Source organism: Ursus arctos, unplaced genomic scaffold (genome assembly GCF_023065955.2).
Source record: "Ursus arctos isolate Adak ecotype North America unplaced genomic scaffold, UrsArc2.0 scaffold_6, whole genome shotgun sequence".
NCBI classification, from domain to species: domain Eukaryota; kingdom Metazoa; phylum Chordata; class Mammalia; order Carnivora; family Ursidae; genus Ursus; species Ursus arctos.
The window spans coordinates 36,715,500-36,742,400 of record NW_026623078.1 but is presented as its reverse complement, the minus strand read 5'-3'; the positions used below and the strand labels follow the sequence as shown (position 1 = coordinate 36,742,400).

General features: G+C 37.6%; 1 long non-coding RNA gene across 5 annotated transcripts in view; it reads right to left on the bottom strand.

The window, feature by feature from the left end:
* LOC123000837 (uncharacterized) overlaps window positions 1–26,901 on the bottom strand; it is a 218,612-nt gene that overhangs the window by 168,696 nt on the left and 23,015 nt on the right. For all 5 annotated transcript variants that reach the window (XR_008957711.1, XR_008957710.1, XR_008957712.1 and 2 more), the window contains exon 2: window positions 24,582–24,872. This is a non-coding gene — a long non-coding RNA (uncharacterized LOC123000837). The remainder of the gene's footprint in view (window positions 1–24,581; window positions 24,873–26,901) is intronic.

Sequence of the window (26,901 nt, the reverse complement as noted above, 5' to 3'; positions counted from 1 at the left end):
TTTTAAAGAAAACATAATAGCTGCCTTAAAAGTCATAAACTTTTTCAGCAAAATGGAGGTATTATAGCGAGAGAAAAGTAAAAGCACTTTAAATATACCATTGTATTGGAGAGAAAGCAGTGGTGAAATAAAGCATGGGGGAGAATATCATTAGTATCCTGTTTTCATGCAATAGTAAAAACATACGTCTTATTAGAAACATGGAATGGAAACACACAGCAGAATTCCTAAATTAACAAGAGGAAAAGAGGGGGGCGCCTGGGTGGCACAGCGGTTGAGCGTCTGCCTTCGGCTCAGGGCGTGATCCCGGAGTTCTGGGATCGAGCCCCACGTCAGGCTCTTCCGCTATGAGCCTGCTGCTTCCTCTCCCACTCCCCCTGCTTGTGTTCCCGCTCTCGCTGGCTGTCTCTCTCTCTGTCAAATAAATAAAATAAAAATCTTTAAAAAAAAAAAAAACAAGAGGAAAAGAGGGAATTAAATGTAAATTCAACAAGTATGCAAAAATAAAGAGAAAAAGGAAACAATATAATTAAAGAAATAGTCATCTTTTTTTTTTTAAGATTTTATTTATTTATTCGACAGAGAGAGAGAGACGGGCAGCGAGAGAGGGAACACAAGCAGGGGGAGTGGGAGAGGAAGAAGCAGGCTCCCAGCGGAGCAGGGAGCCAGATGTGGGGCTCGATCCCAGGACTCTCGGATTACGCCCTGAGCCAAAGGCAGACGCTTAATGACTGAGCCACCCAGGCGCCCCAGAAATAGTCATCTTAAGATGGAAAAAAAGTAGTACAGCAGATTTTACGCAAAATGGAAATGGGCTGGATTCTCCTATTATAGACAGCATGGTCAGCAATACATTGGATTTTTATAAAAAAAAACAAATTAACTCAAAGTGATTAGGAAAAAAGATTTATTTTTAAATGGGTCATGAGATACCACAAAAATGCCAAATTCCAGAGTCTAGGAAAGTACACAGGTGCCTTGTGGACTGTTGCAAAGAGAGAAGCAATATGCTCTGTCCATCATTTCATAAGGACGGAGAAAAGCTCCAATTTTTACTCACATCCACCTGTAAAGGTCTGTAAGTCACACTTCCAATCCAACAGTTGCTATATAGGGGTAATAACATCGAAATTCCACTTCAACATGATTTTATATCTATTCCAAAACCCCTCAAAATTGATAGTAATGAATGAAAAGATACAATTCCACAGGAACAAGGAGGACAGAAGAGTAGAGACAGCAAATAAAGATGTCAACAAATCATTGTAAAGGACATGAAACATAATCATGGTACAAGACATACATAGTTCAGCATCAAAATATTATAAATATTGATATACTGAAAACCAAAAAGAGTGATAAAACTATATTGAGAGGCAGTGGAAATAGGAAGACTTATATAAGTAAGGTAAATTCATAATTACAGTGACAAAAGTCAGTATGTATCTAAAATCAGTAAATTAAAAGCTAGGGCTAAAGCAACTTCTTTAGATATGTGAAGGAAGTTAAAGACTGATATAAAGAAGGACATACAGTTCCCCTCTAAGGGACAGGACCTAGGGCAGAAAGAAGTGGGGTAGAAAACTGGTACATTTTGTCACAACCTTTTAAACTGCTTGATTTTTAAGCCTTGTACATATATTGGATTAATTAAAATTTAAATTATTTTTCTAAAGCTCAATGAGGCACAAAATAAATTCAGTAAATTTATAAGATGGAACTCTTTTTTTAAAATGTCAGTCTTTATTAAAAGGTGCTCCAGTTTTCTCAAAAGATCAATATTATCATTTTTGTGACATCAATCTCCTACGTGTACTATTGTTAAAGGTTGATGTATATTAATGACTGCCATGTGGCACTAGAAAAAATATATTCCTTGGGATAGAGAGAATTGCAGAAGATTATCCCTGTACATTTATCCTTCTTTCATGTCTTACCAAATTTCTAAAAATTCTTTGCACCCTAAGCGTCTACTTGGTCACCCTTTGATGTGAATGTTTGAGGAAATGTAGTAAACCAGAAAGAGAGTGGAATTTGAAGCAAAATGGATCTAACTTTAAATTCTAGATTTCTAACCTTCTAGCTTAAGCATATTTATTCATTTATCTAACCTATGGTTTCTCATTTACAAAATGGAAGTAGTAATTCCATTTTTACATAAAAGAAACCTGTAAAATATCTTTTAGTGTGTATAGCATACAATAGGTATTCAGTAAATGATGGGTGTTCTATTACATGGATTTCCATGGTACTTTTTTTAAGTAGGCTCCATACCCAGCATGGAGCCCAATGCAGGGCTTGAACTCACGACCCTGAGATCAAGACCTGAGCTGAGATCAAGATTCAGAAGCTTGACCAACTGAGCCTCCAAGCCACCCCTCTATGGTATTTTAATCAGAATTTTGTAATGCAAGTGATCATAAATTTACAGGCCTACAAAATAAGGTCACATTTCCTTTTGAAGTTTAAATTATCATGGCATAACTCTCCACAAGCCTAATTACCAAAAACTGGTACCTCCAAAATGTCCCCAGTTATTTTGGGACATTCCAAAGAGTTCTCACAATTACGCAGAAAGCAGTCATCCCACACATCTGCTCAATTTCCTTATGCCTCCACGGTTCCTGCCTGTGAGGCACCCTGAGAAACCTCCCAGACCAGCTCCACTACCACCTCTCATGACTCCTGAGAGCTGAGCAAAGGCTGGTGCCTGAAGAGGCAACGAGGCCAGAGCACTGCAGGTTAAAAGGGAAAAGCCTCTTTCCTAATTTTACATCATGCTATAAGACAAGATTTGTTAAAGTTTTTGAGGAGACAATTTAGGAACTGGGATTTAATTGTTTTCCAAATGAGGCAGGGTTTGGTCTGTGTAGGGAAATTACTGCAGATAGTTTTTCTGCCTTGGGAAAAGGAGGACACAAAGTCATCCTAACACTCAAGATTCAGATGGTAGGCATGTTTTGAATCAAAAAATTTCACGAATCAAAAATACCTTGGTACCAGTCAATATGACCCAGCCTGGAGAGTACAGTTGATCCTCAGTATTTGTGAATTCCATATTTATGAATTTGCCTACTCACTAAAACTTATTTTTAATCCAAAAATCGATACCCATGGTGCTTTCATGGAAATTCACAAACACGGACATGCACAGAGTGGTAAAAAATTTGTCACCCATGTACATTGCCAGTTGTAGTCAAACAAGGCAACACTGCCTTCTTGTTTTATTTCTCATAGTATAAACAAGTGTCCTTCTAAACGAGGGTTCTTCTCAGTATATTTAGTGTCCTCTTCCACATTTTTGTGCTTTTTGATGGTAATCTGTTGAAAATGCCCCAAGCATGGAGCTGAAGTAATAGTGTCCAGTGTTCCTGAGCACAAGAAGAAGGCTATGCGATGTCTTATGGACAAAATACGTGTGTTAGATAAGCTTCCTTCTGGCAGGAGTTATAGTGTTGTTGGGTGTTAGTTCAATGTTAATGAATCAACAATATATACTAAATAAGAATTAAAAAAAAAAACAGAAACACAAATAAAACAAGGTTATATACTGGCTGGTTGATGAAAATGTTGTGACCAGAGGCTCCCAGGCACCCAATCCAGGGCAATGATTCAGTATTCGCTAATTCAGTGTTCCCAAGAATACCTACATCACTGCTATGAATAATGAGCATCTACTGTATTCTGATTTGTTAAAGTAGTTGAGGCCCCTCTTCTCTGTCTGGGAACTAGAAAGAAATAAGCCAATGAGACATAAACTTATTGTGACAGGCTTGGGAGGCAGGATCCAGTGAGATCTGATTCTGCCCTGAGAGAAGTTCTTGGGAATGAGTAGGGGGAAAAGCTCCAAAGGTCTGAGCTCCACTCACCAACTGGGTTGCTGTAGTTGGTATTACCCATCCATCAGAATGGAACCTTCTCTAACTCTCCCAGGACTGGGGAGATGGGAATTCAGGCCACTCAACCATGGCCCAGGGGAAGCCATCCACATTGGAGCTAACCCAACTAATCTATGGCCAGGTGTAAAATATCCTATTGTTGGGGATCAGCTGTGGAGCCAGCAGGGGGGCCTGGCAAACTACTCGATCTTAAATTTTCCTATTTGGGGCCTGCACCTACTAAATAGGTTTCTTTTGTTTGTTTGTTTAAGTGCCCAGTGTTAAAAGGGTATTGATTTACTTGAACTAGGCAACTAGTCTAGAGTGAAGTGGAGTAAGTGATGGTAAATCAATAAAGTCAGCCTTCAAAAGCTATTTTGCAACACTTCAAAGTAACTATTTGCTCTTCACAAAGTCTCACTTGAGAGTTCTCTCAGCCTCTGACCGTCACCTCTTTCCTGGCATCTCCCAGATCTCTTTTTGAGCACCAGTTCTGTCCATCTTTAAACATAGCCATTCAAACCCAGTCCGTGGGCCTGACTGAAAACAGACACCACTGGCTTCATTCTCAGCTCCTTCTCTTTCAAATGCAACACAGGAATATACACACAAGACCATATGAATTCGTGCAAATAAATACTGAGAAGGGCATTTTTGGAATTCTTTTTAGAGTTCAGCTCAATGAGCCCAAAATGTATGCAGCATGGAGAAATGACACAAGAAGAGACAAAGAAGTGCCCTCCCAACTAACTAATGATACTAGCAAATACTAAGAGTGTTTACTAAATATGTGCAAGCAAACAGCATTTTAACCACATTAATTTATTTAATTCTCACAACTACATGAGGCAGTGGTTTTCATAATCTTAAGACATACAGAAATTGAAGGACAGAAAAGTAAAGTGACTTGCCCAAGGCTGCACAGTTTAGTAAGTGACAAAAGAGGAATTTGAATCCAGGCAGTCTGACTCAAGAGTCTGTTCTTAACCACAATATAATACTGCCTCTCAAGCTATTTATAAAGTCATTACAGTGAAAGAACATGGTTGGTTTCTCTCTAGCATTTCCTAGCACAATGTGATTACACCATTGGCTGACAAGTAGAAGTGTCTAAATGAGAACTTCCCAGCAGTTTGGATAATTTCTATAACACCAAACCACTCTGAAAGTTTTCAAGGATTAGTGATGTCCAGTGTGATATCATTACCAAGGATAAGATTATTGTTACAGTTAGTTGGTGGTGTGCTTCTCCCTTTCTAGAAAAACACAAGCTAATCTGAGAACCAACAGGCCTTTGCCCAGCTTCCCACAAGCATAATCCAGTTCTGACGCAAGGGCATGGAAATTTGGGTTGAGAATTATGGTTATGGTTTCTTGGGCTTAAGGACATGATAACTTTTCTTGCTTTGCTGACTACTGGAATATGAGATGAGAAAAAGGTAAGATGAATCTAAGGTTATGTGTTCAGAGGAGATGCTACAGTGTTTATGACTAAGGGTGCCAGAAAACTGAGGAAGATATGAAAGCATGTAAACAATGACAAGTAAGTCTGCTCTTGCTATATTGAGACTGCCAACAAAGACATCTGTTAGCCTAGTGGCTCTGTCTCCTGTCAGTCAAAAATTTATCGACTGCTTCTCAGGAAGATGCTCAGTGGCAAACATTCTACAAAGACAAACACATTATATAAATGCCATAAAATGTGTTGAAGAGATTTCTAGCTACTGCTAACCTCAACTGAGTAAATCTGAACAGCTCATTAACATCCAGAGAAACATTCAGATCTGACACTCCAATCATTTTAAATCTTTCAAAGTGAGAAGATTCAATAAAAGTAACCCAAAAGAAAGTATGTCTCCTACTATTTTGATAAATCAGTAGTGCTGTGCTTTTCACAAACATGAATCTAGCCAGGATTTTAATGTACCAGTTCGAACAACTGAGAGCAACACATTATTTCATCTGTTTGAGGATAACCTCTGATTTCTCACATATAAGCTCCCTACTTCATTTAATTATTTGTAGGAAATTTGGAACACCATTTTAAACTAAACTACCTTTCTTTCATATGCTACTTTCCTTCAGACATAGAATTTACTATCTATTAGTTAGGAAACAATCATTTAGATTGCATATAGATATAATTAGAAATTTCAATGAATAAAGTTATCTATGTTAAAATCGGTCATGCTGTAAAAAGTTAGTGTTGCCATTTATATACCAATATAGAATTACTTTATAATAAGGTATTGATTTTCAAACTGCTCTTCTAATGCCCAGGGTTCTGGGATGTATAAGGAGCCTTGTTAGGTGGAAAAAAAGGAAGAGAACTTAATGGACAAAGAAATTGGGTTCAGGGCTCACCAGCACATTCAAATTAATTTTTAAATCTATCAAAAATTACAGTTTTACATATGATTTTTTTGGGGGGGGAAAAATTCTGGTCAAAAATGTATATAAACTACCTCTAATGAAATTCTGTTATGCAAAGGAAAAAAATTACAAATCCATTTCTAGTCTTCACCCTACAAAAACAATTATTATGTTTTAGTGGCTTCCAAAATAATATGCTTCAACTATGCTCAGCTAACAGTTTATGTAATTTAATATTAAGTAAAATCTCTAGTGTTATCAAATTTCACAAAATACTTAAGTCACAATTTAAGATAAAATACTCAATGAAAAAAAGGTGAAGTATCTAGATACCTTTTCCTAAAACAAATATATTACCTTTCATAATAATTACCAAAAGGAGGTAAGGTTTCCTTTTCTTTTTCATACCTATCAATAATCTTTCTTAGTTATTTGTACTTAAATTGACTATTTTTTTTCCAAAGTATTCTACTACTTCCACTAGTTTTTCTATTCTTCCACATGAGTAGAAATGAAGTATTTGTATGATACAATAAAATTAAATTTGGCTCATATTCCTGAAGTTCAAAGATAATTTAATTTCACATTTATTCGTTTATGGTATTTCTAAATTTATTTGAAGTGCTGTGTTATTGTACAGGATTTTTTTCACCTTTATAATAAAAACATACTTCAGTTATTTTATCAGGATTCTACAAAACCTATATAAAGTTATACAGAAAAGGAATACGCCAAATACAATTCCTTCATAAATGTCAGTGTGTGACCAAGTAGAAAGTAGATATACATGAGAATCATTTTGTGCAAAATTAAACTATAAATTCTTTATTATTCTTCATTACCTCCTTAAAATAAGAGAGACCAATAAACTCATAACACTAGAAGGAAATTTAGAAATTATTTTATCTAACACATCTTTTCATTGTTTAACATGAGGACACTAAGACCCTGAAAAGAGAAATACCTTCTTATTTAATAGCAAAATTATGACCAAATCCTAGTCTTCTATCTAAAGCTCTTTCAACTACATCATCATGGAACATAATAAGTGATAGCACATATATAATAAATACAGTAAGGAATTGTAGTTGCATTTTGAGATAACCTTCTGTAAATTTCTGCCCTCCCCTAGAAATTGTAACAATAACTGAAACACACAGGACACAAGCTACTTAAATATATTTACTTCAAGATTATAGGAATAAATATTCATTAATATTAAAATTAAAATAGCAAGCATTAAGTGAATAAATGACATATAGGCACTAAGGTTACTTACGCCATTTAAAATTCCCCATCTTTGTGCTCAACATCACTAATCATCAGTGAAGTGTAAATCAAAACCACAATGAGATATCACCTTACACCTTTCAGAACAACTAGAATGAAAAAGACAAGAAATAACAAGTGTTGGCATGGATGTGGAGAAAAAGGAACCCTTATGCACTGTGGGCGGGAATGTAAACTGGTACAGCCACTGTGAAAAACAGTATGAAGGTTCTTCAAGAATTAAAAATAGAAATACCATACAATCCAGTAATTCCACTACTGGATATTTGTCCAAAGAAAACAAAAACACGAATTCAAAAAGATATATGTAGCCCTATGTTTATTGCAGCATTATTTACAATAGCCAAGATCTGGAAACAACCCAAATGTCCATCCATAGATGAATGGATAAAGAAGATGTCATATAGATAGACAGATAGATACAGATACATAGATATATGAATATTACTCAGCCATAAAATAACAAGATCTTGCCATTTGCAACAACGCGAATAGACCCACAGGGTATTACACCAAGTGAAATAAGTCAAAGAAAGACAAATACCACGTGATTTCACTTACATATGGAATCTAAAGAGAAAACAAATGAACAAACAAACAAAAGGAGAAAGAGACCCATAAATACAAAGAACAAACTGATGGTTGCCATAGGGGACAGGCATGGAGGGATGGGAAAAATGGGTAAAGAGGAATAGGAGATACAGACTTCCAGTTATGGAATGAGCAAGTCACAGAGATGAAAGGTACTGCATAGTAAATAGAGTCAATAGTACTGTAACAGCATATGGTGACAGATGATAGCTACACTTGTGGTGAGCAGAGCGTAATGCATAGAGTTGTCCTGTCACTATGTTGTACAACTGAAACTAATGTAACACTGTGTGTCAAATATACTTCCATTTTTTTAAAACAGGGGAAAAGTAAAATAAAATCCCCCTCAAATCTAGCTGAATTTGTGATTGTTCCAAACAATAGAATATGGCAAAAGTGTCACACATGACTTCCAAAGCTAGGTCATAAAAAGTGATAAATCTTCTATCGTGACTACTAGGACACTTGCTTTTGAAACCCAGAGCTGCCATGTAAGGAGTCCAACTACCCTAAGACTTCCATGTTTTGACAACAAGGCCACACGTAAAGGCCAGATGGAGGTGTTCTGGCTGACAGCCCCAGATGAGATCTTAACCAACAGCCAACATTGGCCACCAGACATGTGAATGAAGACACCTCCCAATGATTGTAGCCCCAGTAATCAAGTTACTTTCAATCAGTGAGTGTTTTTAGATAAAGCTTTACACATCATGTTGGAGAAAAAGCATCCTCACTATCCCTTGTCCAAATTTCTGATTATAAAATCCATGAGCATAATAACATGGTTGCTTTACACCAGTAAGTGTCTGAATAGTTTGTTACGTAGCAGTGGTAATTGGAATATTCTCTTGGCTCCACCCTTATACAGTGTCTGGGAATATTAGGGGCTCACAGTGTTCTGGCAGAAGATGATACTGCATGTCTGCAGTGTCCTCTGGATCCCTTTTAGTTTCTGTTGTTAAGTGACTGGTCTGATCTAATTCCTGAATGGATACCTACTATTGTGTGATGAGCCTACTGAAGCATCATGATGGCATCTACCATGAGAGTTTGTGATCTTAGATCTGTGACTCTGTCCTTTATACTCTCTTTGTTTTGACTTTGAGCCTCTGATGGTCCACTGACACTATCAGTCCCTCCGGATCCTCTCACCATGACATAGAGATTTTCTTAATCCCTTCGTACTCTGTACGTACCATTGGACCCAAGAATGCTGCCTCATGCCATCTATTAGCCAACTTCCTTCATCATACTCGTGCTTTTGTCTTTGCCATATTGGATAAGGTCAAATATAAGATTCTCTCTGAGTTTTGCAGTCTCTTAGCTTGCTTTCACTAGACCCTATGATGTGGATGCTTCTACTGCATACACTAGGTTCTATTCCCTAGGTGAGGAAAATGATGGCATAGAAATCTGACCTCATTACCATATCTCCTTCCCTCTTCTCATTTTCCCACATGTTCAGAAAAGAAGGGCCTTCTGCTTTCTCCCTAGTAAGGACTTCTCCTCCATTAATAGCTTCCTCCTTTCCAGCAGACATTAAGCCTCAATTCCCAGCCTCAATAAAAGAAGAGGTATCTTGCCTACACTAAAGAATAAATAGTATAATCTGAACCACAAGGCATGGCTTTTCATCTGAAAGCCATAAAGTTACTGGGGGGAAAAAATCCGTATCAGTTTAATACCATGGAAATATTCCTGTTACACTAAGGAATATTACAATTTTCTAATCTTCAAATGGAAAAGTGAGCTAAAAGGCACCTGCTTTATCATTGACTTCCTTATCATACACTTCTTCCTTAGTAGAAACATAATATGGTTGCAATGTGTTGAGATCATATATTTTTAAGTACAGTGACAGGTTTTCTGATTCTAAAGACCAGTTCTTTGGATATGATCACTCACAGTCTGATAGTGAAAACATCTCTCATGATATTAACAAATATATGCTTAATTAATTAAAAATAAAAATCATTTATAATATGGATTCAAAATCATTATCTTCCCCTGAGTGTCTTTATGTCATTCTGGTCAATCCCCGAAACTTCCATGGGACAGATTTATTAAGACAGTGAATATTTGCTTATTTCTTTGAACTTGTTATTCATCATCCATTGTCCATTTTAAAAGTCGGCCAAATAATGCATAATTTTGATTCAGTTGTCCCTTCCACAGCACTTAAAGGAATAGAAAAATGCCCTGTCGCCATTACCAAGTCATATACAAGGCCATAGACAATAATGTCAATCTAGAATTGAGTAAGAGTCAGTGTGCAAAGTGAAATCTCTATAAGGGACTCTGGGAATTAAAGTGTATATGTCTGACTAAACCCTAGTCTATCTGTGGTCAATACATTGACCAATCTTCTGTTGTTTTAAAGTCAAGAGCCAATTACTACACAAAATAGTGGCAATATGTTTATTGCAATTCAACCATTAAAACTTGTCTTCTAATGAGAACTTTTTATCATAAAACATCAATAACGTGCTTCTGGGAAAAAAAAAAGAACAAAAATGGATACTGCCTCATTATCAATCTCATTTAATTTATATCATCATGCCATGTTTATGAAACCGTAGAGGGAAAGAAATTTTAATTCACCTATGTTTAAGTTGCTAAAAGACAAGAGCCCTACCCATCTTGTTCATCTTTGTATTTCCAACGCTGGTATCTGGTACATAAGCATTCCTAATAAATGAATGAGCCTAGTCCAACCATTTATTTTACAACTGAGGAAACTGAGACCCAGAGAGGTCATATGTCTTCTCCCCTTTTTCAGTAAGAATAGCTAAGAAATTGCTAAAACGAATCTATACTCACTATGAACGTTTCCCTAATGTCACTTACATATGGGAGCACCTGGGTGGCTCAGTCAGCTGGGCATCTGCCTTCGGCTCAGGGCGTGATCTCAGGGCCCTGGGAACAAGCCCTGCATTGGGCTCCCTGCTCAGTGGGGAGTCTGCTTCTCCCTCTCCCTCTGCCCCCTGGCCCTCGTTCATGGTCTCTCTCTCAAATAAATAAAATCTTTTTTAAAAATATTGCTTATATACGTTTATGGTTTATCAGCTACATATATATTTTTAGTATCTGTTCTAGCAATTTAGTTCAAAATTGACAAGGACACTCAACTGCATTTAGGTTCTTTTTGCTTATATTGGTTAATTTTGCTGCTGATTGAGAGTTGGCAATAAAACAAAGAAGAGAAAACAAGAAGAAATAATGCGTATAAAATATTCAATCAGTTTTGGACTTACGACTTCACTATACCCTAAGCTAAAACTTTCCTTTGGACCTAATGATATAAGAGACACTTCAGTACAACAACACAATTTAAGTAATTCTGCATATTTAGAGCCCTTCTGATGAAGACCAAAATCTTAGAAATGTCATGATATTGAAAATCAGGTTGTACCAAGGTTCTGCTACTTTATATTATGTACCATTTAGAATTTGTTTCCTATTTGTTGAATAGAAATGTATATTAAAGGAGAAATACATCTTATTGGTGGTTATTCCTAAAGTCCTTTTCTATGGTATCCTGAAATTTTCACTTAAATTCAGTAATATTTATTATATGACAACCAGAATTGCCTACCTTTATTGGGAGTTTATAATCAAAAGGAACAAAGGCACACAGAGAAAAAAATAAAATATAATTGAAAAGTGCTTCCTATGTTTTAGAAGCAAATATAAGAAATGATTAACTCCGTCTGGAAAATCTTAGAGGTACTTTTAGAGGAGGTGATTTGGGGCCAGGATTTAAAGAACATGGAGCAGTTATCAGATGAAGGAAAGTGGAAAGAAGAAATAAAACACAAATCCTAAAGAAAACATTCACAATTACACAGACAAGTGAAACAACCAGCAAGTATAAGGAACGCTCAATGATTTTCTGTGACTAAAACAGAAGACATAAAGAAGGGTTTTACTGGTATGATTCTCAAAAGACAAGTTGAAGTCAGATTATGAAGGACTTTTACTTCATGATAATGAGTTTTAACTTCATCTTGTAAGTAATGGAAAGTAATTTCTAAGCAGAAGAGTAACATAATTTGGTTTATAGATTAGAAAAATAATCGATTGGAATAATGAAGAAACTAAAGTCAAAATATTTTAACAAGGCTATTTAAATGGGTCAAATTTGATGACAAGAGCTGTAATAGAAAGAATGCTAAGGAGGGAATAGATTGTGGATATCTTTGAATAGTATATTCTTTGTTATTTTTTTTATTTAAATTCAATTAATTAACATATAGTGTATTACTAGTTTCAGAGGTAGAGCTCAGTGACTCATCAGTCATATAACACACAGTGCTCATTACATCCCGTGCCCTGCTTAATGTCCATGACCCAATTACCCCGTTACCCCACCACCCTCCCCATCAGCAACCCTCAGTTTGTTTCCTATGATTAAGAGTCTCTTATGGTTTGTCTCCCTCTCTGATTTCATCTTGTTTCATTTTTCCCTCCCTTCCCCTATGCTCCTCTGTTTTCTTAAATTCCATGAATAATACACTCTAAAGCACTTGATGACTGATTAACTATGGACCATGAAGGAAAGAGATCGATCAAAATTTCTAGGCTGGGCAACTGAATGGATGCTGACAATTTTAACCAAAGAGAATGCACTAAAAAGAATCGGGAGGTCATAGCATTTGTAAGATGCAACAGCAATTACTTGAAATCTGAAATTAAAAAACTGAATAACTGACTTATTTTTTATTCAACCAGTTAAATCAATCAACTATGTTTTCTCGCCACAAAGAAAAGCTATACGAGGTCATACCAAGGGCCTGCTCAATATTCTGCTCCTGGCAACTCCATTAAAACATATTTCAATGCAGACATATTTGAAACAGACAAAAGATTGGATATACTCTAATTTCCCTAACTTCTCGTAATAAAACCATTGGGAGTGTAGTTTTATCCCAATCCTGACATAGTCCATGTGGAGGGATATTTACTAGCTTCACACTCTTGTCTCTCCTCCCCCACAGTCAGTCCTAGGGGAGAGGTGTAGAATTTTCTAACAATTCGATGAGTTCGAAAGGTGTCTTAGTTCAAGTCTTCTGAGAAGCAGATGCAAAATGGGGTTAGACATGCAAGAGATATATTGGGGAAAATGCCTGTGAAGGATGAGAAGGGAGTCAGTGAAGAAGGAAGGGAGTCTTCACAGAGATGCAGATCAGACATCTGCTAAAGGGAACTGATACGAAGAGTCTCAGACTACAATGCCATTCCAAGAAAGGTTTGGCAAGGCCAACTGGAGACCTTCAGCTAAGGCTACCCATTAAAGGAGTCTGCAGGAATGGGCTGGCACCAGTCCCCACGCTGTGTTCAGTTACTGGCTGGAAGCAGCCTGCAGGTGGCTTTACAGCAATTATAGGATTGGCTCCAGAAAGGGCAGAAATTAGGGCAATTAGTCAATTATGCTCTCCTTAGTGCAGAGGATGTAAGCAGTACATTTTCATGGTTGCCATAGAATGAGAAACCGAGCATGTGTCACCTGGCTCCTTCCTCTCTCCTTTCTCTTGGGAGCAAACTGCCCTCAAAGGATTACACTCTTTACTGCTCCAGGTCAGGACATAAGATTTATGCTGTGGTGGGTAAGGAGGACTGCATTTATTTTTGAGGGAGCAAATATCTGGTACTTGGGGCCAGAGTCTTTGTAACAGAGAAGAGAATTAAAATTTGGGGATTGACATAAACCAAAAGTGACTGAGGCTTTGGGGTTGCTATAATACATTGCTTCAATTTTTTTTACTCTGACCATGTAGCTTATAACAGGCTCTCTTGAAGTTTACAATTGTGCCATTAGTTTTTTTTCTGCGCTGACTTGACAGACTTTAAGCCTTAAGCCCCATCGTATTTTTTCACTAGGTGGTAACCACAGGCCCTTTCTTTGGGGGTAGTGCCAAAGGTTGTGGGTTTCACCAAAGAATTGATCCATAGCTACCTCGGTCAGGCTTGGGATGTGAGCTACTGCTGCTTGACCTTGAACCACACAGGTGCAACTTCCTAAGAGGTGTGGCTGAGGCAAAATTAAACTACAAGAAGCAGTCTTTTTATACACAGCCTATCAGACAGGAGACACAATGACCCTTGCTGCTATTACTCTGAAAGTAGCAGATGCTCCACCTGACCTTTACTGATATGCTACACCACACCACACTAGGAAGGTTCTAGGTTTAGGTTATCAACGTTGGGCACAGATAAATCGTACAAAAAAGAAGTACAAAGGTTTTGAATATGGGATGGGAAAGAGGATCTCCTCAAATAAGATTTTTTGTCAGCAGCTTCCACCATTTAAAATTTCTAAACTTTGAAAAACAACAGCAGGGTCTCAAATGCCCCTGGAGGAGGCAGCACCCAGATGTGGATTCTTCGCCGTACGTGCTAATGGAACAATTAACCTGATTTCTCCCTCTTGCATTTATGAATTCTGAACCAACTGGCATGGACTGGCATGAGAGCAAAGCTAAATCAAGCATATTTTCTCTGTCTGAACTCCTTCACTCAGATATTATTGAGCCTATACTGCGGTCTTTGGCAAACAATATTTGGTCAGACTGAGTCCTGGGTTCTGATTCTGGGAATATTATTTCGCCTTGTGGAACTATTCTAGGGACAGAGAATTGGCTCATTTTGAAAACTGCTGCATGTGTGCCTAAAGCTGTGATAGTCTGATGTGTCCTATTTATCATTTCATCTCTTTAAAAGTATAGCTCACAAAATACTTGACATTAAGCTAATAAAACTCCTGAGGCGTTGAAGGATCTACACCCATTCTAGGATGAGACAGCCCTGCCTGCAGCTTTTATTATTTTTTAAATTATTTTTAAATTTTTTTTATTTATTTAAGTGATCACTACACCCCATGGGGGGCTCAAACTCCTGACCCCGAGATCAAGAGTTGCATATTCTTCCAACTGAGCCAGCCAGGCGCCCCCAGCCTGCAGCTTTTAAAAGAAACCCATGTTTACCAAGCACTGAGAAATTACTCTAGCTGAGACTAAGCAGAATATTAAGTTAAAAAGAATGGATTTTGGACTTAAATTTCTTTGGCATTTTACAACACAAGGACAAGAGAATTTGATTTTGGACTTCATTTCCTTCCCGCTGCTTCTTAAACTTGAATTTATGAGCTAGGTTATCTTCGTCCTGCTCCTCCAGATCACTCTCTACGCTGTGTGCTGCAACGGCTGCACTGGCTCCTTACCCTGCGAGTCCCCACTGGATTCCACCAGTGGAAAGCACCCATAAGACAGGAGGAAATTAGGTCAGGTTTTTATTCCGTTGGCTCCTTCCCTGCTGGGTCACTACAAGTTAGCTGCTTCCCTCTATTTAAAGTAACCCTCTCCATATAACTACTTTCTGCAGACTGAGGATCTTCCCCTCCTTGTGCCTCCTCAGGCCTAGGGTAGTGACAGGTACGCCATCTTGGTAACCCCAGAATACTGTCCATCCTGGTCAGTTCCCCTACACCCTGTGTGCTCTGGTATGAACAGTCCCTTTTAATGAAGGGACTTTTTAAAAAATAAATTAAAAACTCTTCTCAAGCACCCAGTTTCAGTGTGCCATCCACTCCCTGCCAGAACTTGACAGATACAACTGGAAAGGTGAATTAAGCTTACAACTTTAATTTCTTTCTAGGACTTTGTTGGTAAGAAGGGAATTGTGTTTTATGACTTGTCATTTGCTCTCTTTGCAGAACCTGTGATAGGCCCTTTGGGATATGTGGTTGGATACCTTTGGGATATAAAGTAACATAAGTGAACTTCAGTCTTGAGTGCAGAGTGGCCTTTTTAATTAAAGTTAATTTAAGTTAAATTAATTGGTTATTGTTATGACTTAATTTAGAGCCTTTAGAGTACAAAATCTGCATTGCCTACCAGTGGTTCCCAGTAGGTACTCAATAAAGCAGTGACTAGTATTTGCAGGGCAGCCTCTAAGAAGTGGGAGGAAGGGTCATCCTGAGAGACTGCTGCCCCCTTTCCCACTGGAAATGACTATAACTTTGGTTGACTAAAGATTTAATAGTTAAACCCAATGGATTAAGAGTGCAAAAACCTTGGAAATTTTAATGACAGATACTCATTGCCTGCTCCTATTGTTTCCTTTGAGGCAGAGGGAATCCCATTAATAAAACACCCCTGGCCTCTCTCTACCCCCTCATTCATGATCCCCTACATGATTTATATGACTGGTGAGTCTGGAAGGAGAAATTAGATCTAAAAGCCCTTTCCTCTACACTTTCTGTCCTCTTAGCAAGGCCCTGCCTACAGTGAGTGGGCAGTCCACTCAGCTCCAGCCACAGTTCTTGCCCTTTGCCCTGTGGTGTGAGTACAGGGAGCTACTTGAATGCAGACAGTTATGACTTGGTGAAAAAATTGGCCTAAATTCAGAACTATGTATTAAGAAACACATATATGTGCAAATAGAGGCCACATTCTGAAATATTACTTTTATGTAGAATAAAGATAGTATCTGGACTTCCACCCGCCTTGTTCCTGGGAGAAGAGAGGTAGTACTTATCTGTCCCCTTCAATGGTCCCCAACAGAAACTAAGTTAAATGCTTCTCGGACTGAATTTCATATTTTGCCAGTATAATTTCCTAGGGTTTAACTGCACAGTGCATAACATATAAGATAATTACTATCATTAACCTACCACCAAACACTAAGTTGTGATTTTATTACTTGTTTCACAAACCAGGTAGGAGATATAATGCCCAGCCAAAATGCAAAGCATTAAAATTATACAGCAGTGAATGAAATAATGAAAATAACACATCTGCCATTGTTTGGAAAATTCCAATATATTTAGCTAAAATGAGTATGTAATTTTTAAAAAGCATTTTAAAACTAAATTATAATAAATGGTAGAATTTTTCCCTTAGTGCTACCTTTACAGACTCTTCCATCATTTTCTGTCCAGGTAAAGTATCACGTTTTTCTTCTTCTTCTTTATCCTCAGTATATAGAACAAAGGTCAAACTCTGCGAATCCATCTCTGTGGTTAACTATAAGTACTGATGATGGTGTCTGATAAAATAGCTGCTGACACCAGGTCGGCATGGACGATAGAAAACAACATTGCACTGATAGAAGAGTAAGACCTCTCCTTGTTTTGTGTCATGTTTGATATCCAATGGAGCACACACAGAAAATGTTGGTTGACAAAGACATATTATTATGTGAAAACTATTAGAGTTGAAAAGAGGAAAATTTATAGTTGAGAGATATTTCTGTATTAAACAATTGAATAGTTGCTAGAGCCGGCTATTGAAGGTCTATGGACAGATCTGTTCAGAAAAAGATAATGCTGGTGAGGAAATTTCCTAACCCAAATCACCATGAGCCTGGTGTTAGTACTGGTGATATTGTGACCCATGCCTCTGGCAGATCTCACTTCATAAACAAACCCTCCTTTCACCGAGGGTTGAGTGGCCTGTGCTTGATGCTAAGAATATAAGATGACTTATCCCAGAAGAAAAGCTATGTAAGCAGCTGGGCCAGAAGGAGAATGGGTTGAGCAGACCAGTTCTCATAGCTCTGCCGAGAGAACCCAGAGATTCACAGGAAGTTGTTCTATGCATGAACTACTATCCAGATGGAGGAAACAATACATGAGGAAGGAACGGCTATTTCATAAGTAGCAGTGTTTTGTATTGCCTCTTCCTCTCATGCTCATCAAACACAGTTCACTGAACACCGTGTGGGTCAGGAACTTTGCTAGGCAAAGGAAATACCTGCTCTCAAGAAACACACAATCTAGTTAAGGATATAGAATGTATTTATAAAAACACAAATAGCAAAGTAGCAAATACTATGTAACAGGTGATGATGAATAATGCTAAAGATCCCAGTTTTCGGGAAATATACCAATGTCAGGCTATTATGATTACCATAATAAGAGCATAGAACCAGACCACATCCTTGAGGATTGGAGTGGAGTTTTCTCCAGACAGGAGGAGTTTTCCTATTGTCAATCATCCTCAAAGACATTCAACAAGAGGACTGCATTCCCAGAGAGTGAGTGGTGAGAAACTAGATGAAATTTGTCTCTTTATGGGCAGGAGCATTTGATATATGAAGAGGACTGAGAATTCTGAAATGTTTCAAATGGTGGGGTTTGAGCTATCCCTGGTCAGAGGAGATAGGCTGCAAGCAATGCAAAGAATGAGCCTCCAAGCGCCCATTGGTGTGCGCACAGGTTTAGGCAGTGGTTATTAGGAATTCTCTGACTTAAGTGCCTCTTCCTTCAACAATGATGCATCAGTGAAGCCTAAGCAAGAATCATCATTGGTGTCAGTTGTGTCATGAGTCATTAAGAAAGGTTTGGTGCATGCATTTGGGAAGGAATGATACAAGTGAGAGCAGATCCTCTCTCCACAACCTAGAGAAGGATGTGCATGTGGAGGTAAGGAGGGGAAGGTGGGGAGTCAGAGGAGCTGGGCAATGCAAGGAGTACCAGGTAGAGTGGCTGTCTCATAAGAATCAGTGGTCAGGAAGGCAGAAGCAGCATGAGGATCAAATGAAGAGGACTGGAGAGAAGAGACTGAGATGTTTGTAGCTGAACAGATGAGAAGCAGTACCCTGGGAATGGCCAGAAACAGCTAAGGGTCATTTTGATGAACCTCATTTCCTGACAATTATGACAATGGGAGATCTGCCATAACAATTTGCATATAAAGTTTGCTTTGATTTGATAAGAGATTTGATAACTTAAGGCTCCACTATTCACAGGGTAACCATATGTCCCTTTGCCCAGGTCAGTCCCAATTTATGCCAGTTGTCCCAGTGTAATTACCAACAGTACTCATTTTCCTATCAACAGAGTCCCAGTGGTCACCCTAACTAAGCACTGCATCAATGAAACAGAAAAGAAACACAATTGCAGGAGGGGACACATCATTGAAGGATGGAGATTAGATCTGAAGGGAGGGCTTAAAGATAAAAAAAGTCATGATTTTAAAGGAAAAAGAATAGTATGTGAAAATAAATGCAATGAGGCATATCTGCCCTTTCTTTGCTGAGATATATTGAATTCTTTACAAGTGTCACACACAATTTTCTGTGATTTCATATGTATGAACACTTTTATTCCTCCTAATAACCCTACGAAGTAGATACTATGACCAGTCCTTTTCTAGTGAGGCACAGGGAGTTTAATTTACCCAAACTATACAGTGAGATGGTGGCAGAGCAAGAATTAAACAGACAGCCTGACCTTTCTACAATACACCACCTATCAGAGAGTAATAAGCACATTTATTTTGCCAAACTTTCTGATGAAAGAATAGCTGTAGATAAGGTTGGCAAGATGGATTAAAGGGTCTGCAGTGCCTTGATACAGCATTTGCTCTTCATTCTTTACACAGTATAGAGTTAGTGAAGGGTTTTGAGATATTGATTTGAGGAGCTCTCATTTTCAGAAGGTTTATCTTCAAGAATAGCATGCAGAAGGAATAAGAATTAGACTTACGAGAAATCACACTGGTTTATAATCTCAAATGTATTTTATGTGTTACCCTCACTCTGCAGGTAGATAGGTATGAACATAGGTGACATCCTTAAGAATTGTTTGTAACTAAAATTTGAGGAGAATAATATTAATAATCAGAACACAGAAAAAGAAAGTAACCGGGGAGGGATACATACATCTATTTGTACATACAAACATTTCTTGTTTAGAGACATGGATCTAAAACAAAGCCGCAGAACTGAGTGTGAAAGCCTGGAGAAGAGGACTGAGTTGAAGAGGAAAAGGATTTCCTTTTCGAAAGGAACAGTAGGGTTATGAAATGAGATCAGAAATTTCAGTTCAAAACAAGAAAGAATTTTCAAACAGTTACAACTATCCAAGAGTGAACAGGTTTGATGTGATTCCATGAGTATTTGATCCCAAATGCCTCTATTCTAAAAGTTCAATCTATTGAATGTTATACAAAAATTCGAAAGAAGTATAACTGACACAGTATCTATATAAAAGAAGACAGTATATGTTTAGTAGAAGAACGAGTAACATGTGGATTATACATACTGTGAGTAAACGGGTGAGAGATGGACAATAGGTAAAATACTGACCAGATGAATGGATAGATAGACAGGCAGGTAAGTAGTATCACACTGTTTCACCAAATTTCCTAGTTTCCAAAATGTGGCAACCCAAGCAAGACAAGATTTCAAGAGTTTAAGGGCTATGCCTGAATTATGATTTGCATGGTCCACATATCAGTAAATGGGAAAAGGAAAATGACTAAAGGTTTTAATAATTATTTCTAACATCTGGATCTGGATAATTAGTATTTGTTCTTGAGGTTAAAATTCATAGTATTTCACATTATTAAAAATCTAGTGAGTACTGGAGCTTGGGGAGATCATTTTCCCTAAAAGATAAAAAGATAAAAATAAATACTTGAAAGTCTTTATTCTCTCGGCCTATAAGGAAAATGAAGTCCTCACGTTTCCTCTATAAACATCAACATTTAGGGCATCTTATGTACAATATAGTGTTTTCTCAGATGCTAGGATTGTGTGTGTGTGTGTGTGTACAATATAAAAATGCAAACTAATATTCCTGAGAATTTATATTCATCTCAAATAATAAACTTAAACAATTGCTTGAAACATCTATGGAAGTAAACCAATTAAAATGATAAACATTAGGGGCACCTGGGGGGCTCAGGGGGTCAAGTGTCCAACTCTCAGGTCATTATCTCAGGGTCACGAGACTGAGCCCATATGGAGCCCCACATGGAGTCCTGTGTCGGGCTCCACGCTCAGTGGGGAGTCTGCTTAAGATTCTCTCTCTCGGGGCGCCTGGGTAGCGCAGTCGGTAAGCGTCTGCCTTGGGCTCAGGGCGTGACCCTGGCGTTCCGGGATCAAGTCCCACATCGGGCTCCTCGGCTGGGAGCCTGCTTCTTCCTCTCCCACTCCCCTGCTGTGTTCCCTCTCTCGCTGGCTGTCTCTCTGTCACATGAATAAAATAAAATCTTTAAAAAAAAAAAAAAAAGATTCTCTCTCTCACTCTCCCTCTGCCCCTCCCTCCGCTCACACTCTCTCTCTAAAATATATAAATAAATCTTTAAAAAATCATAAATGTTATATTTATCCTAACATATATATATAATATATATATTATATATATATGCATGTGTGTGTGTGCATATGTACACACACACACACACACACACACACGGGGTGCCTGGCTGGCTCAGTCTTTAGTGTGCAACTTTTGATCTTGGGGTGATGAGTTCAAGCCCCACGTTGGGGGCAGAGATTACTTAAAGAGAAAAAAGATAGAATATATATATATATGTGTGTGTGTGTGTACATATATATACACACACACATAAATAGCATATATATAGTTTTACTTTTTTAGTTAATTTATATCTCATGGTAGCCCAAATTAAAATTCCAGCAAGGAATCAGACACCTGTCTTCTAATGCTTATATTATTTTGAAAAACAATGAATTCTGCAGATGAACAATAAAAATATTTTCATTTTTAAATCATTTATTTCAGCAGAAAGACAACCAAAGGGATTTTTTTAACTTATATTTTTAGGTTATATAATGAAGTCATTATTTCCAGAGAATAATTCCCTTTCCAATTGCTTGAAACCACTGTCATAATAATTTGATTTAGATTGGAAAGTAACAATCATAGTCTCTTTTCAATTAAGAGACATACTTCATTTTCCAATACCTCCATTTTCTTCATTTCTTCTAAAACTTATTACAAACCAAATAATTTTATTCAGCCCAAGTAACTTCTGGAAATACAATCAAAGGTTACAGTATAATTGTGAAGATTTAATGTTGCCCTTTATCTTTTTCTTGGGAACATTTTACATTAACAGGTAGAAACTCCAACTTTTTTTTTTAAACTCCAACTTTTAAAAAAATATTTCCTTAAGGTATAACATCAGCTATAAAAATAAAAATAGAAAAACTGTATCTTTTCTCCAGTATTAGTATGATACACTATTAAAGCACATTTTTTAAGATACAAATGTGTCAAGAAGCGATGACTATTATTATATGGCCAAAGACAGCAATTAAAAGAAAGTTTTAGGGGTGCTGGGTGGCTCAGTTGGTTGAGCATTCAACTCTTGGTTTCGGCTCAGGTCATTATCTCAGTGTCAAGTCCTGCACTGGGCTCCATGCTCAGTGAGGAGCCTGCTTGAGATTCTCTTCCTCTTCTTCTCCCTCTGCCCTCCCCTCCCTCAAATAAAAAAATATATCTTTAAAAAAAAAGTTTTAAAAAACTACAAAGCCAGGTGGATGGCTTTTCAAAGTCAGCAAAATCAAAATACATTTTTCCAAATATTTATTTTTTGAAATTTAAGCTATAATTTCAGAAGAAATGCTATTCTACTGAAAATTTAGTAATCAAGCTGGACTTTGTACTAAGATGTTTGAGGGCCCAAATGGGACTTATATTTTGAGGTAATATATTAAATAAAAAATTAATGAAGGAAAGGAAAAATAATTTAATTATAATTCTTAGCTCTAAGAATTTCACCCAGACCTTACCAACGTAGTTGCCTCATTTACTCTTTCAATAATCCAGGAAGGTTGTTACCATTGCCTATATTTTATGGAAAAAGAAACTGAGGCTGCAAAAGACAAAATAATTTACCCAAGGCTACACAATGAGTGAGTGGCAGAGTAAGAATTTCAAACCAGACGTCAATTCAAAATCCTTCATTGACATGAGGATTCTTTGACCTACTATGCTATAATTTTCCTAGATCAATCACATCAAAGTCAGCACTGAAAATATGCAGAAAAGTATTAGCAGGAATATATCCACGTAGCCATTTTAGAATAATTTGCCAGTATCTCTTAAAATTTTAAACATTAAAAAGCATATCCTTTTACCCAGTAATTTACTTTCAGGAATCCACCCTACAGAAATTCTTGCTATACAGTAGTATGTCATTGCAACATTATCTATAATTTCAACAAAACAAAACAAAATAGGATTAACCCAATGTCCATGAATAGGGAATTCAGTAGAATACAGTGTGCCCAGACCACAGAACTATAGATAGTAATATAAGACTGTGGTAAATCTATATGTACTTACATGGGAAGATCTCTAAGATATTTTTGAGAGTAAAAGCAAAATAGAATATTACAAGTAACATGATCTTAGTAATGAGTTATGTTAAAATTACAAATAGATGATATAGTGGCATATTGAGCAGACCTTCCTACCATGCAATGCCATATTTATTTTGACCTTATGACCATGATTTATCTTTATTCCTAGAAAACCAGCCCATGCCACAGGTCAAAGACCAAAAATTAAATGTCTCCATGTCTTCCTCACATGTCTATCAATGCTCCAGCACCAAAGTCACTATTACCATATTAATCACAAAATACATTTGACATTTTAAACACTTTCACTCAAATTACCTAATCTGGTCCTCATAATACCCATAATCCAAGTATCCCAGAGCAGCTCAACAATAACAAAGTTATACTACTCTGCTATTTTATGCTAGGATAAACTCATATTTTTAATTCATTTATATATTTACTGTGAGCCAGCTTCTCATAATAGGTGTTATCAGGGTAGAAAGATAAATCAGATTAGACAAAGATCCTACCCTCAATAAAATAAGCAACCAGAGTACGTATGTTGGGGGGAGGTTATAAGATGTGTGCACAAATAACATAATTTTAGGAAAAATGGAATAGGTGACCTCAGAAAGGTACCAAAAAGGGACACCTGGGTGGCTTAGTTGGTTAAGCCTCTGCCTCTGGCTCAGGTCATGATCTTAGGGTCCTGGGATCAAGCCATGTCAGGCTCCCTGCTCAATGGGGAAGTCTGCTTCTCCCTCTTCCTCTGCCTCTCGTCCCTTGCTTGTGCTCCCTCTCTCAAATAAATAAATAAAATCTTAAAAAAGAAAAGAAAAAGAAAGTTACCAAAATAAAAGGTACAAACTATTACGTAAGTAATCTGCAAATCTTGATGCCTGGGGATCTTCGGTAAGGTTCTAAATTCTGAATTTAAGTTGTTCATATAACTTTCTTTGCTTATTTATTTGCAACAGTTCTTTTAAGATCTTAATGATCCCGTAACACTCTACTATACAACGTGATCATGTGGCAAGCACACAAAGTTAGAAACAAGTAAATCTAATCTCCTAGTGGGGCTACTCCATTTACCAGCTGTTTGGGAGAGTTATTTAACCTTTCTGAGGCTTTGTGTAGTCAACTGTATTTTATAAAAGAGGCCACATTGATTCTTCTCTTCAGAACCTTGTCTCTCCTCTATCAAGAGAAGTCAACTTCTTCTCTTGAAATTGGGCATTCCTCATAGTCACACAGTCACTTAATAAGCAGAATGTGGCAGAAGTTAACACTGCCATAACTTCCCCGCTCGTCATAAAAGTGATCTCTCTCTTCCCTCTCAACACTTACCTTTAAAATCCATCCACCATGCTCTCAGGAACTGCAAAGTAGTCCATGTGAAAATAACACAGAAGTCCTTCTCATCCACCAGCATCAACTCCTGACTTGTGAGTGGATGAGCCTTCAGATGATCGCAGATCCAGCCTTCAAGTGCTCCGTCTGAGGCCACAGACATTGGGAAGTAAAGACAAGTCATCCCCATCTGAATTCCTGATCCACAAATCCATGAGCATGATAAATGTTTATTTTCGTATAATTTGTAGCAAAGATATAGTTAACTGGAACACTCAATTTCCTCATCTGGAAAAACAAAATAAGAACAATATCTGGAGAGTTATTTTGAGTATTAAATGAGACAATATAAAGTGTTCAGTATAGAGGCAGACACATGGAGATACTAAACAAATGGAAATTACTATTACCATGTTAGTTTCTCTCAACGATTATCCCCTCTATTACATTACACATTATCTTACCTCCTCTTTTCAACTCTCTAGTAGAAAAAGTTCCCATTCTGAAACTGCACCCTTATAATTGTTCAAGAAGTACATCAACCTGTAGTTTATGAGGAGCTAGGTGGCTTTTAGATAGCAGTTTGTATAGCCCTGACCCCTTAAACTTGAACGCTGAAGGTAGGCATTCACAGGATGAAAGGAATGGTCAGAATAGCCAAGAGCGGGACAACTAAACAAAAACTCTTTGTGAAGAACCTGCTTTCTAACTTTTTTTCTGCTGTCACTTCAGTCAATATGTACTTGGATAACATCACACACACACACACACACACACACACACACACACACGCAAATTCGCCATCTGGGGGCGCCTGGGTGGCACAGCAGTTAAGCGTCTGCCTTCGGCTCAGGGTGTGATCCCAGCGTTATGGGATCGAGCCCCACGTCAGGCTCCTCCGCTATGAGCCTGCTTCTTCCTCTCCCACTCCCCTGCTTGTGTTCCCTCTCTAGCTGGCTGTCTCTATCTCTGTCAAATAAATAAATAAAATCTTTAAAAAAAAAAAAATCGCCATCTGAAATGAGCACTTCCATGATTAGAAATCATGATGGTATCCAGAGCATCAATTTAAACACTTCATTTTTCTATCCATTCATTCATTCAATCATTGGACGACCTTCGCTTAGCACCTTGTGCATGCCAGATGCTGTGTCGGTACTAGGAATTCAATGATGTATTCTACATGGTCTCTACCCTCAAGATAGAGAAACACACAGAAGTTCTTCGGTTTTTGAGTTCTTTCTTCTCCCAAAAAATCCTTAACATTTTGCTTACATAAAAATGTGTTTTAGTGAAAGGAGTAAAGATTTAAAACAAGTAAGTTATGTATTAATGCATTTCCAGTTTCTATTGATATTCTCCTCTAGTTTTCACATTATCTTCCCTTACCGCTTTCTTCATCACCGGCACACACATCAAACAACACAATATTTCAAGTATATCTGCTTTGTCTTATCATCAGTGAACAAAGTTAAGTAATCACAGTATTGCCATATGGGTGTGGATATTACCGTGCACACACTGCTGTGCACATGAACTTAATAAATACCTGCTAAACAGGAATTAAGGTATAATGCTGATGAATACTACGCGCAGGGAAAATTTTAAACATCAGGCAAGCTTTCCACAAGTTCCACCACTGCTTCCTGAGGGAGTCATGTTCTCCTCAGGACTGAATCGCCCTGAACAGTCCTGAATGAGCAACACCCCTATCAACTACCATAACTCATGCTGCCTCAAAAAGGCAGCTGCACTGAAAACTCCTTACTGCTCACTAAAGTCTTAGTATTCACAGCCCAAGAGTGAACTGTATACATCCTCCCTTACAGCCTAGCAGGACTAACGCCATTTTGTCATATATTCTTACTTACTCAAGTCTTACTTACTTCTTACTTACTTACTTAGTTACTTACTCAAGTCTTCACCAAAAATCCAAGTGCCCATGTCACCCTTTATCTCGTAACCAAACTGCTTTTTACATCCTCTAATACGACCCGATTCCCCTCCCTTGTCCTTCTGCCAGATTTTCACATAACTGGTTCCCTGTCATTGTTTAGGTCTCACATCAAATACCATCTTCTCAAAGGTCTTCTCTGACCACACCAAGTAGGTCTTAAGCTATGCTCAATTATAGCACTGTTTACTTCATTCACAGCAACATCACAATTTGTAATTATAATTTAGTTTTTCTGGTTTACTTGCTTAGCACTTTTTTGTTTACTTGTTTATTACATATATCTTTCCAAATCAGACAATAAGGTCCATAAAAGTTGGAGATGAGGGCATCTGGGTGGCTCAGTTGGTTAAGCATCTGCCT